Source organism: Hemitrygon akajei, chromosome 2 (assembly GCF_048418815.1).
Source record: "Hemitrygon akajei chromosome 2, sHemAka1.3, whole genome shotgun sequence".
In the NCBI taxonomy this organism is placed as follows: Eukaryota; Metazoa; Chordata; class Chondrichthyes; order Myliobatiformes; family Dasyatidae; genus Hemitrygon; species Hemitrygon akajei.
Window position 1 is genome coordinate 98,533,966 of NC_133125.1, and position 12,431 is coordinate 98,546,396.

Consider the following 12,431-nt stretch of genomic DNA (forward strand, 5'->3'; position numbering starts at 1 on the left):
ACTTTAGACACCCCTGTCGAACATGGGCCTCCTGGTTGTATTAAACTTTGCTCATTTCTTTCCATTAATTTTACTGGATCCAAATGTGCAGAGGCGGAATCCCTCGCAGAGAGTTAGAATCCCTCTCAGAATAATATCCCTGGTGGATAATACACACGTACATCCCACATCTGCAGCCAGAAAATAATTTGCATTATTTTGTTAAAAGCATCATTTTGCTGTAAGTCTTCAGAGAAGAGGAGTTAAAGGAAAGATCTGATAAAATTAGCAGAAGGTTTGGTAACAGGATACATACTTATTAAAGGTAATTGCTAAAGCGACCAGGGATGTCAAGGGGAAACGTTATGCAGCACGTTATTATGATCTGGAATACATTAGTCAAATCATACTCAATAATAAATTAAAGGGAATACATATAAACAATTATTTTATAAAAAGGAAGGTTTATATGGAGGTTTATACTAAGAAAGTTTTAATTGGCTTAGATTAAAGGGCTAGGTTAGGTACAACATGCTGAATCACCTCCTTCTGTGGTATTGATTCTGTCAGGGAGAAATTTATCTACATGCTCAAATCCCTGACACTAAGCCGAGAGTGGTCTACTCAGGCAATGTTAGGAAGGTGAAAAAAAAAGGCTGTGTTGCGACAGTGTGGATAGATGGTTAGAATGTCATTTTGGGTCAAATACAACACTCTTGTGACTATTTGGGTTTAGCTTGTGACAGTTACCGGGAAGAAGGATGGAGTGGAAGCTGGGGAATAAAGCTTTCAGTGGATAGATATCATATCCCTGAGCAGTTTACAAAGATCAAGGAAATCACAGCAGCAATTTTCAGCTGGCATAGTTGGTTGAATTGCCACTCACTACCACTTCTCCACTGACAGAAATAAAGATTTATTATAGATTATGCTGCATATTTCTCCACATATCCACTTCATTCACTGCATGGATAAAAATAAGCTTCTTGCACAGCAGGTTTGAAACATAACTTCCTCTACAACAGGAGATGATTTATTTAAACTAGAACAAATAGCTCAGAGTGTTATAAGCAAATTAAGATATTCTCTTTTATTAACATCATCATAAATTTACTTTATGATATTGATATATCAATTGATATATCAATTTAAAATATAAAAATGCATACAACTGGAAAATAATAATTTCTTTGATGTTTATAATTGCTTCCACCTATGTTGTTTCTTTGATCTGAAAAATACATAACCCTCTCCCTAGTGAAATAAAGATTAAAGCTTGCACGTACCAGCAAATGACAAATCTTTCCTAACCCCATGCACCAGTTTAAACGCTTCCGTCAAATATTACTGTTAAAATATTGTTCAGCACAACTTCAGCAGATTTACTTCCTGCAAAGTGCTATTTAACAAACCTAGGCAGGATACCAGTGAGTAGAATGAATTACAGGTTGCCACTGCATTTCCTGCGACAGGAGTGACAGGGGATCATTTTGTCATGGGACCACCTCCAGCGTGTTGTGACAACCGGTCATTACACCTCTGAACACAAAGCTCAGCTGCAGGTTTTTTACAAGATGCAAATGGTCTCAAATGGACCCATTTGTTTGTTTGACAAAATTGGAAAGCCTGATAATGTATTTTCTCCTCACAAATTTTAGTGTGTACAAGCAACCTATGACACAAGGATGATTCAATAAAGAATGTCTCTGCTAATAATATGCTTTTTTAAGTTATCTAAAATCTTTCTGTAAAAGGATCACACTGAAGGAAGTCATTGTGCTTTGATTTCATTCCCACAGTTAATGTAATAATGTTATTGTTTCTGTGGTGCCTACACTTATTTCTGAGGTCAAAATTTATTTGATGTTCAGTCTCAGAACACTGAACACATTTATCTGCAGAATGCAGGAAAATGTTGTATTCACTGATAAATAGAAACAGTGGGGTACTTCTAGAAGTGTTTATCTCGATTTAACATGCATTTGACAAAAACGACAGATAGAAACTTTTTCCACACTGTAGATCTGCTTACAGACCCTTCACAAAGGAGTTGAATTTTCTATCAATTTAGACATGAGAAACAGCTGCATGAATTGCAAATGGAGAAAGAACAACCTATAATCCTCTTTTTGAGACCACCAAAGAGGCCTCTAATACAAGATCATTAAGAGCAACCTTTAATTTTCCCTTTCCTTCAGCATTGTTTGCAGTAATTCTCAAACCCCATGGGTTTGTAAAGTTCAAACCACTTCCGTGCAAATCTGAAGATATGCCCCCTGTGTATTCTTTCAAGAAAATTACAAATCACGACACGAGTGACAGTCAGCCAGCATTGACTTCTGCAACCCTTTCGTTTTATTGCTGAAAGTAGTCCAAGTTTGACCACTTGAAAAGGTAATCCTTTCACACATGTTATTTTAAGCTTATTTCTGCCTGATAGAGTTCACAGCGAACACTGGTTCAGTAACGTGGTCCCAAAATCCTTGTGCACTCTTTAACCATTCATTCACCTTATCCCTCCACTGAATGATTCTGCACTTCAGAGACGATAGTAATTGGAGCTTTTTGTTTAATTGAATGGCTGCTCTTTGTAAACACTTGTAATTATAAAGCCTGAGGTTCTAGCACTTCAAAAGGCTAAATGGACTTTTGTCTGGAAAGGAATATACAAAAATAATAATGCATAAAAACATTGCAATTCTGGATGATTTAATTCTAATGTTTTTTGCTTTGTATAAATGTTACTTTATTTGTTCACACGCTGAATGCAACACTGCTGAGACAAGCAGTTATGGCCCTTTCACAACTGTTCTTGAACTGCTTCAGTGTATAGTTAAGAGCCAACCACATATATGGCCGGACCAGGTAAGTGCTGGGGATGTTCTGCTCTATGAAATATACTGGCAGATTAAATGGCCACTGTAAATTTCTCTTCGTGTCATGAGCTCTGCAGATTGGCATAAAGCATTGAGCTTCTACTGCTTTCCAGCACATACATTTACTAATCGTTATCTTAACTAGAGCCGTTAAGCCCTAGTACTTTTAGCTTAAGCATGTCAAGTTAATTGTGTCTGGCACATGCTTCCCGCAATCTATGATTATTTAAAGGAGGACTCTTATTCAGTGCCCTGGCGAAGTCATTGTGCTGGAGAGAATGATTTGTCTCGCAGTGTCGCTCAGTCATTACTCCGATGCTCTGTTGGTATTCCTAAGTCAAACCTCTTGCCTCTGTCTTCTCATGGGGGGCTCTGCCATTCCTCTGCTCCTGGACTGAGTCGTGAGCCTGCTGTCTGCAACTTCGGGGTTGAGTCACTGCCAACGAGCCCCTGATAGAGAAAGCCTGCCGTTCCTCCACACTTGGGTCCAGTCCTCCGAGAACACATCGTGGCACTTAGTGTCGGTCACCGTTGGAAGAATTTGGGTGGAGTTCAAACAGAATTAGTGGTTTAAGTTGATGATCCTTCAGAATCTGTCTTTCCATAGATGCTGCCTGACTTGCTGAACATTTCCAACATTCTAGTTAACATTTCAAATTCCTGTTTATAGATCCTACAGCTGAATGCACATCAGTTTAGCCAGTGCAAAAAGAAGCAGTCTTTTCAATGGGCAGCAGGAACTGACTGCTGGGGGAAAGATAAGTCAAAGTTTTCATTTGTTTTAATGCTTCTTTTGTTATGCTTATTTTTCAGTCTTTGTACTACTTCTTTAGTAACTTGATTTCTTTAAAACATTATTCTGAAGTTTCAAACAGATCCTGAATGTGTACATCTGTCAAAGGTATTCACAAACGTTCATAGTGGTGACAGCTTTGACAGCCAGTGAGCTTGGGGACATGGGGCTCACTGGCTGTCAAAGCCATTTTGTCAGTATAGTCAGGCATGTACATTAACAAAGCCCCTTTACTGCCCTGGGTCAAGTAAATGGCTGGAAGCCAGCCTCCCAGTGGAAGATGGTGCTCTGGACCACATTGTACAGTCCAGAGGCAGACATCCAGCAAAATCAAGACAGTAGAAGATCTGTCTGGTTTTCTTTCTGATATAAACACAAGTATATATTCCCTTGTTTTTAAATGAATTTTGTTTGCTGATTATCATTAGTTATCTCTCATTTCATACACCACACTTGACATCACTGAAAGGCATTGAACGCCACTGCCCTTTTTACCCCCTTTAAAAAACTACCTGCGGAGAATCAGTTTTCTGCTGAAATGTTATTATGAATCTATATATAAAGGTTTTGTTAAATGCTAAAATTCCTATTTGAATGCCCTTGTTATTTTAATAATGTTATTTTAAAATGGTACATTTAACTTGAAGCACAGTGACATAGAAAGCATTGGAGATACTCATCAGGTCATGCAGCGTCTATGGAGAGAAATGAATGAGACCCTTAATACTTCAGGAATGCAAATTTAAGTCACAACCTCTTTGCATTTGATTTCAGGACCAACATTCTATGGGAGGGGGAAACACACGAGAAATTAAAAAGATGAATTTCCATGCATACACTGATTTTTTAAAAACTCAGGAATATGAATGAGATCATTTTGGACTGTAAACTGAGGTAACAGATAAGTTGTTTTTGCCTTCTTTAAAGTCACTTTCCATAACCCTGTGCATAGTCCAGTAGCACTTACATCCACTGTAATGAAGTGTTTTGAGAGGGCGATGATGAAACATATTAGCTCCTGCCTAAGAAGTTACTTGGATCTGCTCCATTTTGCCTACCAGACCAACAGGTCCACAGATGATGCCATTTCATTTGTTTTTCCACTCAGCCCTGGAAACTCTAGGCAACAAAGATGCAAAATGGTCAGGAACAGTTATTACCTCATCAGGCTCTTGAGCCAGAAGAGATAATTTCACTCACCCCATCACTGAACTGTTCCCACAACCTTTGGATTCACTTCAAGAACCCTTCATCTCATGTCCTCAATATTTTATTGTTTGTTTATTTATTATCATTATATTTTTTCTTTATTTTTGTTATCTTTTGCACACTGGCTGTTCGCCCTGTTAGCACAGTCTTTCTTTGATTTCATTATGGTTATTGGATTTATTGAGTTTTCCCACAGGAAAACTAATCTCAGGTTTGTATATGGTGACATGTATGTACTTTGACAATAAATTTACTTTGAACTGTGTTGACTGTATCACATTTTCATGGTGAGAGATGTTCCAAGGCACTGCTAAGAAATTGGAAGCCATTTCCACTGCATTAAACATGCAAAAAAATCACTGAAGTTTGCAAAAATACATTGAAACTTTCCTATGTTAAAGTAGGAATTGTACAAGAGTCTCTGATAATTCATGATTTGGAAATTTGTATTCCTGAAGTATTAAGGGTCTCATCCACTGCCCTCCGTAGATGCTGCCTGATCTGCTGAGTGTCTCCAATGCTTTGTGTGTTATTGTGCTGAAAGTTAAATGGACTATAGTTGCATTATTAAAATAACAAGGACATTGGTCTAGGAACTTCATCATTTAGCAAAACATTCATATGTACATTCACAATAACATTTCAGCAGAAAGTTAATTCTCCGCACTTGTGGAAAAGTCCTGAAACAGATGTGCACCCATGAATGCTGCAGATCACTTCCACGGCAGCAAGTGGCTTCGCAACGAATGTGAGCCTTGCTTTGGTGAAACTTGGTGGATGAGGCAAAATGGGTTCCTTCACCAGCACTTCCCAGCCTAGTGCCCTCCTATCCAGATTGTGACCCCAAGTCTCCATAGGTGATGTCCTATCATTCCCTCTAACAATGCCCTAATGTAGCCAGCGAAGTTGTGGAATCATCCCAATTCCATCTGACACACTGATTCACACATTCCCATATTCATACCTCTCTCCACATCAAACCACCTCTCATAATGGTGCTGCAATTGGAGACGAGGCCAATGCATATTTTAAACACACGTGGTTGATTCTGTGGTACATGATGCCTTGAATTTGATTCACAATATATTTTTGCAATACTGATCCTCTACAGGGTTAGCGCTGCATGTCACCCCAAGTGCCGAAGGGTTTCTAGGCCATTCTCTCTGAGGCAAACCCCTCAGAAGGTTATGTCTTTGCCATGTCAGCAGGGTTTCCATTCTCAAAGATACAGGAACCTCTTTCCACTTGAAATCTCTAAGTTTTTCACTTCCGATTGAGATTAATGTTTAAAAATTAGGAATAGGAACTCAAGCCAATTCCCCCCTTTGAACATGGTAATTATAACACTCCTTACATTCAAGGCTGGGATTAACTAATTCAGGCCAGACTGAACCAGGGAGCTTGCGGTCGGTTATGGCTCATCTGCACAATAGATGATGGAGCCTTGAGTTTCCATTTTAAATTGAAACCATTAAAGTTTCAGAAAGCAAATACAACACAGCAGAACATTTTTGAACTGATTATTGCCTTTCAAATGAGTTTCCGTATGGTACAAAGCTGAAAAAAAAAGAATCACACTGTTATGTTCGAATACTGGTGATAATATTAACTGAGGTTACACATAGTTGGAAACAATTAATGGAAATGCAGATTTTAGCAGAGGAAGGCAAATTTGCTTGTTCAACATTAAGCATTTGTGATTTGGCACCATTTAGCACTTTCTGGTACTTTGATTTAATGCCATTTTGTGAAATTTTCCCTGAATGAGCTTTAATCACAGACTGAGGCTGTCAAATGGTATCCATTACAGTGCAGCAGGAAAGCTGAGTTGTAAAGCAAAAAATTTCGGGTTTCTGTTATCCTGGAGAAATTGTGTTTAAAACAAAAACATAAGCCATACTAGAGCATTAATTAAAATTGCCTTCTGTTACATTTAATACATTATGGTGTTTATAATTCTTCCTAAGAACTGCAATTCACAATTTTATGCAAAGATCTGGTATGAGAAGTAATAATGCAATGCAATTACTGCAATAACAATTCCTATAATGCAGTAAGGCTTCAGTTACCTTTCTTCTGAAGAGTCATCTGAAGTAGATTATCCCTATAAGGCATAATATGTTGCCTAGCAGTAGAAGAAAGCCTGCAGAGGACATTACCAGCAATCGAAGACTCGTATGCTTCAAAATAATGTATATGAAAATGACATCACTGATGGTCTGTAATTAACAAGTTCTCATTCCTAAAAGTAAACTTCACTGTTATTACCAAATATGTCCATTTTTGAATGATCTGTTTTGACAGTAGCTATATCTTGTATAAACAAAGCAAACAGCTCTGCCTGTGCCAATATTCTGAAATGGCTCCCTACAGTGTACTACAAACTACGTCTCTAATGGTAATTAGAACTGTTTTATGAGCTACCAGATGAAGCATCTGTGAGGGCAATCATAGATTATAAATATGAAACCATACCAGGATTACACCTGTAGTTAGAGATTATACGTATCTAGGAAAACCACTCGATCATAGTCACTAGGCTATTATTATTAATAGAAACAAATCTGACAAATATAGCAGCATGTTTGCTAATGATTAATTTGTCTCATCCCATTGGTGGTTACTGCACAATGTTTCTACATACCATAGAGTTTTTAATCTGGGTGTTGATGGGGACACTCAGTTGCCTTCATTGCATTATGAGAGAGGTTTTTTTCATCCCATGACTTTTGGATGTGCTTTACTGAGATTTCTTGCACTGCCAAGTTATCATCTAATCAAAAGTATTTACTTTTTTTGCATTGAGGGCCTTGGCAGGTAAAAACACTTCAACTTTGCCATGCATTCAGCTGGCTCATTTACAATAAGGTACAGGGAATTGATCTCTGAATTAATGCAATGTGACCTCTCATCCAATGGGATGCCCTCAATGCCTTGAATGTGCTCACTAGCCTGGGAAAAGTCAGCTGTTCTAGTTTATTCTAAATATTTTAGTTGCTCTGTAGCTCTGTAAAAGTTCTTTAATATTACGCAACTACAAAGAACTGTATTCCTCCAAGAGGACCACAATCTTGCCATGGGGTTTAGAGGCTTGTGTGTCGCAATGAGCCAGAGAGCTATGTTGGCTGGAGTCAGGGCCTTATGCTTTGGTTATTGCTGGGTCACCCATGTCAAACAGGTCAAAGAGTAGAGGCCAGACAAAGAGTAGTCCACCAGTTCCGGGATTCAACTCAGGGTTAACAACCCTGTCTGGTAAAACAAAATATTTACAGAAACAGCAAAGAAGAATCCTTCTTTATCTGTGTGCAGTGACAGACAGAGATTGGAGGACCTTCACTGCATCCCTAAATGCGAGCAGCATAACAGGCAGTAAGAAAGAAATTGCATTGGTCTCTGAGCAAGCTACACATAGCTACTTGCACATATATATAACTATTTCCATCTCTTCATCTACTTCCCTGCATAGTATTCACTTGTTAGCTGCGTTCTCTGTAACTGAAATCACTTTCAAATTTCCACAGATATACCGTAGAGAGCATTTGAACTGGCTGCATCCCCATCTGATATTGGGGTGGGGGGGGGGGGGGAAGAGGGAAATCAACTGCACAGGATCAAAGTAAGCTGCAGAGAATTGTAAACTTAGTCAGTTCCATCATCGCCACTAGCCTCTATAGTATCCAGGGCATCTTCAAGGAGCAATGTCTCAAATAGGTAGTGTCCATCATTAAGGACCCCCATCACCCATGTCATGTCTTGTTCACATTGTGGCTGCCAGGAAAGAGGTACAGAAGTCTGAAAACACACTCTGACAGATTCAGGAACAGCTTCTCCCCTCTGCTATCTGATCTCTGAAAGGACACTGAACCCATGAGCACTACCTCACTACTTCTTTATTCCTATCTTTGAATCACATATTTTTGCAGCAGTACAATGCAATACATAATTATAGAAACAACTGAATAACTGTATAGGAAGAATAAATATATATAGAATTAAATTCACACACACACATTCACGTGTTTTTTTCCTATGGTTATGTATTGTATTGTACTACTGTTGCAAAGACAACATATTTCACAACACATGCCAGTGATATTAAACCTTATTCTGGTTCGGATTCTATTCATGCCACATTTATTGGGATACCTCCAGTTTCTAACTAGAGCCTCAGAACATACACAATGTTAACAATTATGTCACTATCTTAACACTGTGACATTAAGCAGTGACAGTGCATGATAATCTTCATTGACTATCCAGTGAACTGTGTTGGAACACAATAAGACAGAGTGCCAGAAACAAGGGCATATTAAACACATAATAAACCTACAGATATTGATCAAATTAATTTCCATAGATGCAGCCTGACTTGCTGAGCTCCTCCAGCATTTTGTGTGTGTTGCTTTGGATCTCCAGCATCTGCAGACTTGGTGTTTTTGATCAAATAAATGCTCCTTTTACAAAGGAGAAAATTTTAAAACATCCTAAGTAATGGGAGTATAAGACAACACAAAGAGATCTGAACTGCATTGTTCATTGCCAGTAACTTTCCTTTGAATGCTTACATCTTTATCCTGCAGTTATTGGTCTTGTTTAGCATTTTTACAGTTGGATGAATTTAGAGTTTAGATTCCCCCACTAATTTCTGGAATGATCGCAGGAATACAAATCCAAGTTCTATTAAAAACAAAATGCCAGTGTACCAGTGGGGTGTAGCTTCTTCAGGCTGCCAACAAATTTAAACACATTATGAACAGATGCACTAAACCATCAAAGTGCTTGGAGAGTCAAAATGTGCTGATACATGCTCAGAGGATAAAATACAGAGCCTTGCACTTCCTCCACTCCATCTTCTCCACATGGATCATGATATCTCCAAATAGAGCAGCTTCCATTTGCGTCGCACCTTTGTACAAGGTGTTAGCAAAGGCTATCATCAAATGTCCCTTGGTACTTTAAGATCTCAAATGATATTTATAATTGCCCACTCAAGCAAATATATGCAGGAAAGTCTAACTATAAGAGCATTAAAAAGTTTCAGAAAGGTGTCATTAGACCTGACAAGATCACACCTTTCTGATTGACTTCAATCTCACTTATCTCTTTTTTTTCTCCAGAATCAGAACTGCTGAATCTATTTACACTCACTGTTTCAGTTAAGGAGAAGCCCAGAAGTGATCTAAAAACTGTGGAATGAATCATCTTAACGACGCTTTAAACTTTCTTCCATATGCTGTTACCATAGAAGCCAATTTATATAAGCAGTAATTAGAAAAAAGGCTTTGACTAAGAGCTAAAAGTGGAAAAGGGATAATAGGAGGCATCTTTGACTGTTTTTGTGAGATTTCACGTGTTATCTTCTACTCTTGTTTGTTTTGAGTAGGGGCTTCCTATATCCTCCTATTGCTCCAACAGTCAAAAACAAAAGATCTTCTCTTTAACTAAAACCCCTTAATACATCTGATCCAAAAGGAGAAGATTACAAGACCATAAGACATAGGTGCAGCATTAGACCATTCATCCCATCGAGTCAACTCTAACTAATTTACTTTCCCCCTCAATCCCATTCTCCTGCCTTCTCTCTGTAATCTCTGATGCCCTTTACTAATTACGAACCTATCAACCTCTGTTTTAAATACATCCAATGACTTGCCCTTCACAGCTGTCTGGGACAATAAATTCCAGATTCACTACACTTTTGCTAAAGAAGTTCCTCATCATCTCTATTATAAAGGGACATCCTTTTACTCTGAGGCTGTGCTTCCTGGTCCTAGACCCCCCCCCCCCCCCACTATTGGAAATATCCTTTCTATGTCCACTCTATCTGGGCTTTTCAATATTCAGTAGGCTTCAATGAGATCCTCATTCTTCTAAACTCCAGTGAGTACAGGTCCAGAGTCACTACCGCTCCTCAAATGCAACTCCTTCATTCCTGGATCACTTTCGTAAATTTTGTCTGGAGCCTCTCAAATGCCAACACATCCTTTCATACATAGAAGAACCAAAGCTGGGGCAGTCACCACAGAAAATCAGCAAAATCTACAGAACGAATGTCATAAATTTTGCCAGGAAGCAGATTATGTTATTTTCTCATCCTGGAAAGGGTATGTGCATTCACTCTGGGAGGACCTATCATTTTCAGACTCATCCCTGCTCACACACCTGAAACTGTCAATTCTGGTGACTTTGGTCATACGTTCATCATTTTTCAATGATTTGGTTCTCCTTTGGACTGGACCAGGACACCTCAAAATGCTTTAAAATAACTAACTAAAATTAAAGTGTAGTCACAGTTGTAATTTGGCACTGCAGCAGCCAACTTAGGTTCAGCAAGACTCAAAACTTTTCGGTGTGCTGAAGATCAATTAAAGTGATATTCATTAAATGATGATGTTCTGGCGTAGAAGATTTTCTCTGCATTAAAACACTCTGAAACATTATGGGTCCTAGATTTATAATGCATCTCTATCAGCAGTGCACTGTGCTTGTAAGCCATGAAATTCGCGGGCCTTTTATGTGACAATGTTTAACGTCTGAACATTACCTCAAATGCTGAATGATGTCAACATTTTAAACAGATATGTTGGAAGTTTTTAATACTCTTGCCAATTTAGAAACCAGTACTTTAAATAGCAGGTCTAGTCTGGAGTAAGTTCACCTTTGAATGTTTGGTGGATCATCAGGATCACAGGGTCTCAACCAGAAAAGTTGTGCATCCCTTTGTCTTCAAAATTGCTAGCTGACCTGCACTTGTTTGTGTTTTCCTCTGTAACCTAACATCTGCTCTCTTGTGTTTCCAAGCTATTCTTGAGGATGGATTTGAGAGGACCAGGGATAGCCCTACTCAAGATGTTAAATATTACTTGTAACAACAGCATGACTATCAGCTAAAAATGAACTTTTGCTAAAAGCACAACTCAGAGTTGTATGTACTACTCTGCAGCCATCTTGTCTTAGATTAACATTATCCATTGTGCAATGCATAGTTTTGTCAACCAACTAACTGAACCATTGCTGCCAAACTGAACAAAAGCTGGTCCATTCGCCAAGACACCAGACGCTTCAGGATGATCCATTATAGGAGAACCAGCTGGAGATGCAAAAGGAAGAAAATGGCAAGGTTATGAAGCCAAGTAGTCTAAGCCTTCAAGATCTGGAGCCTTGTGCCAGGTTTTCATGAAAACCTTAGTGATTGTAATTTGAGTATCTGTTTGATCCAGGAAATATTTTTTTTCCCCCAAATCCCTAACATCACCCCCTTTTTGCACACTCAATTCTCAGATCACTCACTCAGTGACAGGGTTAGCTGGTCTACTAGAGTATCCTTCTTCTCTGTGGATTGTCACCTTGCCGTGGTGGAGAAGTTTGTGTGGTCCTGAGATCCCGAGAGCGATGCAGTCTGGAGCTATGCTCCTGGTAGGGTCACCTGTGGCGGTAAGGTCGAGGGTGAGGTCCCTGACAAAGAACAATCCAACCAAGACCTCAACAGTGGAATAGGCGGACAAAGTTACTTCAAACTCAATGACTGTGAAGGCAGATGAAGGCTGGAACAAATCCATAAGCTCCAATCGTCG

At 38.9% G+C, this 12,431-nt stretch overlaps 1 long non-coding RNA gene across 1 annotated transcript in view; it reads right to left on the bottom strand.

Moving 5' to 3' along the window:
- LOC140714634 (uncharacterized) overlaps window positions 1–7,035 on the bottom strand; it is a 68,024-nt gene extending 60,989 nt beyond the window's left edge. Inside the window, exon 1 of the long non-coding RNA XR_012095961.1 lies at window positions 6,927–7,035. This is a non-coding gene — a long non-coding RNA (uncharacterized lncRNA). The remainder of the gene's footprint in view (window positions 1–6,926) is intronic.
- Between the last annotated feature and the right edge of the window lie 5,396 nt (window positions 7,036–12,431).